The following is a 4,143-nucleotide window of genomic DNA, read 5'->3' on the forward strand; positions in this document are numbered from 1 at the left end:
GCGCTGTCCAGCCCCGCGGTGGGCTTCGGGGACGGAGTTAGGGGTGCGCCGAGAAAGGGCGCACGCTGGGACCGGGGGGAGCGGGACGCAGCCTGCCCGGAGTCCTGCCGCACCACCGTGGTGACAGCGGGCGGGGCGCCCCACGCGCCGTGGCCAGGCCCTGCGCCACTGGCTGGTTTGGACGTCCGCGCGGGACGCGTCCCGTGACCAGCGTTTCTAAACCAGCGCGCTTCATTTCCGAAATCGGCGCTCAGTTTGCTTTTCATGAAAGATGAACGAGGTTACTTAATGTCTCACATAAACATGTCATCACCAGTATCCTTCTTCTTACCCAGTGCGGTCAAACGCAGCAGCCCAGCATAGGCGACGAGTCTGTCTGTCTCTGTCTGTCTGTCTGTCTGTCTGTCTGTCTCTCTCTCTCTCACACACACACACACACACACACACACACACACACACACACACCTACCTTGATTTACTTGCCTTTTGAAGAAATGTCAAATTCAGGGCAACTGGAGCTGCTAAGGATCAGAATTTTCTTTAATAAGCAGCCTTAATCTAATCAATTAGAAACTCAGTTCATAGACTGATTACCCTGAATCACCCTGAGTGGGTGACCATCCCAATAAGCACAGTTTGGATTTTGTAAGAACAGTTTTGCCTCATCTGTTGATAGATCATATTTTTCTAATGTTAAGTGGTCATCAATCCCACCTAGGTTACAGTAAGTCGTATTTTGTAAACATTGTTCAACTTGGTTGTCAATATTTTGATTGAAACTGGTGCATCTGAATTATAAATATAGCTGCCCTGTGCTTGTTTTCATCCTGTGTCCTCTTCCCTCGTTTTGACATCAAAAGTCATTAGTCTTAGGAAATGAATGGGTGTGCTTGCATCTTTTTCATGTTAGCTGGGAGAATTTATGAGTGCAGGATGAATGGTCTATTCCCAGACCTAGTACATTCAGTCAGTGTCATTCTCAGACCACGTTTCCTACCCCACGACCCTCTCAACTATGAAGTTTTCTTTAAAATCTATCATTAGATTTCTTTAATAGTGATGGTACAAACAGGGCTGTTGCTGCTCCCTCTTCCTTTTTTAAAGTCATAGAAATGCACAATAGTCTTATCCATAATTCTGCTTTTTGCAACTTGTTTAAATCAGTATCCTGCTAACCACCATCACTTTTTAGTTGCAGTTCCTTTTCTGAAGAAAAGAGGTAGCCTAGCAATTAGGGCATATGTATTATGGAAACTACCACAAACTGACTGCTTTTAGTCAGATGTATATCGAAATCAGGATCAAAATGCCAATTTGAGAAGTTTTTCATTTCCTCAGGAAGTACAGCCAAAGCTGGAGCAGTAGAGAGCTGCAGATCTTTCTCAAATGGGAAAGGGAGAAAGAGACCAGGGAGACGGGAAGGACAGGAAGGGAAGGAGATGAAAAAAAGAATTAAGACGTGCACAGCTACCCACTCCCCACAAGGAATTAAACATTATGTACTGCAAACATAGTGGTCCAGCTACTGCTCAAGCCTGCAGCAGACCTTAGCGTCATCCTCATGGTGCTGGTTTTACAGGCATGCAGAATGCAACAGCTGGGCCGGCCAGGCTTCCACCCAGATTCCAGAAGACTTGGGAGGCAGGGCAGTGTGCCTCTGAGAGAGCAGTGCATGGAACTCTGAGAGCAAAGCCAAAAGTGCTGTGGAGACCTCAGAAGGTGGGAGAAGCCCGGAAGAGACAGTGTCTCACTGTGTTGCCCTGGTTGACTTGAACTTTTGGGCTCAAGTGATCTTCCCGCCTCAGCTTGCTAAGTAGTTGGGATTACAAAGCACAAGATGACGAGCCATAATGCCAGGCCTTGTCCTTTTTTATATAAAGTGTTGGGTTTTAAGTGTTGTTTAATTTTCCCTTTTGTCCATTTTTCCTCCTACACCTGGACTGGAAATTATATTTTAGCAGTTACCCTTGAAACTTTGCCTTGCACACTTATCTTAGTCTTAAATTATGTCTTAACCCTAAAGAGAAACCTCAGAAATCTTTTTTGTTACCCACCTCTTAATACTTTTGTTACTTGGTGTCATGTAATGTTTGTTTAGATTCAGATACACATCTACAGTTTTTTTTTTTTTTATTGGTCTTTTTGAGACAGGGTCTCACTGTGCAGTTCAGGCTGACCTTGAGCTCACTTTGTAGTCCAGGTTATTTGTTTTGTTTTTGTTTTTTTTCCGGTACTGGGAATCGAACTCACGACCTTGCGCTTGCCAGGCAGGCGCTGTGCGGCTGAGCTAAATCCCCAAGTTGGTCTCGAACTTGCAACAATCCTCCTGCCTCAGCCTCCCAAGTGCTGGGATTACAGGCTTGCATAACCATGCCCAGCGTCTTACAATTTCTTAGTTCATCATTTTTTATGTTTTAGATTTTCCTTCTGGGCTGATTTTTTACTCTGCAGAGCATAGATCCTTTAAAAATTCCTTTTGAAAATATATGTAGATGTTAAATTCAGTTTCTATATATCCAAAAATTATTTTATTTCTGTGCTTTACCCTCATTCTTTTTTTTTTTTGTTGTTGTTGTTTTTTGTTTTTTTTTCCAGTACCAGGAATCGAACTCATGACCTTGCGCTTGCCACGCAGGTGCTTGCCAAGCAGGCGCTGTGCCGCTGAGCTAAATCCCCAGCCCCCTACCCTCATTCTTGACAGATAATTTTGCCTGATATTCAATTCTAAATTGATAATTACTGTGAGTCATGCATGATTTTGAAAATACTGTGAGTCCACTGTCTTTTTGACTTCCACTCCTCAGTTGAAGAATCGGTATCAGAAACTGTCCTTTCTTTGTAGATAATTGAAGACCGGGGATTTAACCTAACTCTGCCACCTACTTGCCTCATCTTGGAATGTCACTTCAGTTCTCAAGGCCTTGTATCTTTATTGGCCAAAAAGGGACAAGAACATGACGCCCACAGTTTTTAATATAGCACTCTACACTATACACATGCTGATTATTATCTTCTCTCTCGGCTGGTCTTTACATCATACTGCCAGTCTGTTCACGTCTCCCTACCTGTGCAAGTAGGTGGAATGGGGGGAAAGGGTCAGAGCCAGGAATTCAGAATGAGAGTCAGAAATTAAAAAGGGCAAGCCGGGCTTGGGCTCTCGGCGGTACAGTGCTCGCCTAGCATGTGCAAAGCCCTGGGTTCAACATCCAGCTGTGAAATAAATACACGGTGAGCCTTCTTCAGAGGAGGCTGCTTTACCTGGAATCGAAAACGCGAGATAAGGGCACAGCTTTACACCCCAGCCCCGCTGACTCTGCCTAGACAGTTGCCTCACCGGCTTTCTCCCTCAGGGTCCTCGGCCTCTCTTCGCAGTGCTCACGCTGCCAAAGTCATCACAGGAGCAGCTCCCCGCTCAGCACCTGCAGCAAGTCCTCGATTGGGGTAAGCATACAGACTCTGTGCTCCCAGAACGTTGGGTCAGAGACGTTCTACCAGGAGACAGTGGTGTTTGCATCAGGTTCCTTTCACAATCATCTAATTAGTAACTGTGTGACTTTAACATAAAAACCTGTAGAAACACCTAAAGTAGGGGCTGGGGATTTAGCTCAGTGGCACAGCGCCTGCCTGGCAAGCCCAAGGTCGTCAGTTCGATTCCCGGTACCGGAAAAAAACCCCAAAGAACCAACTTCTAAAGTAGTGAATCACCAGGGTGTGTGGTGAGTGGCGCGAAGCAGCTAAGCGCTGGATTAACCCTGGCTGTTATTGGTGGAGTTCATCGCACTGATTGCTGCCCGATGGATCCGTCAGTGCACATCAATGGCCGTTACCGTGCGTGACACTGCAATGCGCTCCCCGTCACTCCATCGCAGCTCCACTACTCGCACGCATTCACTGCATTACTCTTGCTTGCCCACCCGAACTTGCCTTACAGCAGCACCAACTCGGATAAACAGAGGTAAAGCACAAGCCCGCGCGACAGCTAGAGGATTGGGCTGGATGGGGAAGGAGGACTCGCGCTCCCTTCGAGCGCGCGGGACCGAGACCCGCGTTCCCCGCGGCGCCCCCGCGAGGCGCCCGGGGCGCACGCACTTCCGGTCGCCTCGCGCCTTTCCTGCGCCTCTTCACGCGCCGGCGATGCGCATG

The 4,143-nt window shown here is 47.3% G+C and overlaps 1 long non-coding RNA gene across 1 annotated transcript; it reads right to left on the bottom strand.

Moving 5' to 3' along the window:
- Positions 1–2,955: 2,955 nt before the first annotated feature.
- On the bottom strand, positions 2,956–3,916 carry LOC102004848. The gene is made up of 2 exons (XR_261661.2): positions 3,335–3,916; positions 2,956–3,258 (listed from the first exon to the last, which is right to left on the bottom strand). It is a non-coding gene; the product is annotated as an uncharacterized LOC102004848 (long non-coding RNA).
- Positions 3,917–4,143: the final 227 nt, after the last annotated feature.

The sequence above is a fragment of the Chinchilla lanigera genome, unplaced genomic scaffold, assembly GCF_000276665.1.
Source record: "Chinchilla lanigera isolate Chin_1 unplaced genomic scaffold, ChiLan1.0 scaffold00034, whole genome shotgun sequence".
Taxonomy (NCBI): domain Eukaryota; kingdom Metazoa; phylum Chordata; class Mammalia; order Rodentia; family Chinchillidae; genus Chinchilla; species Chinchilla lanigera.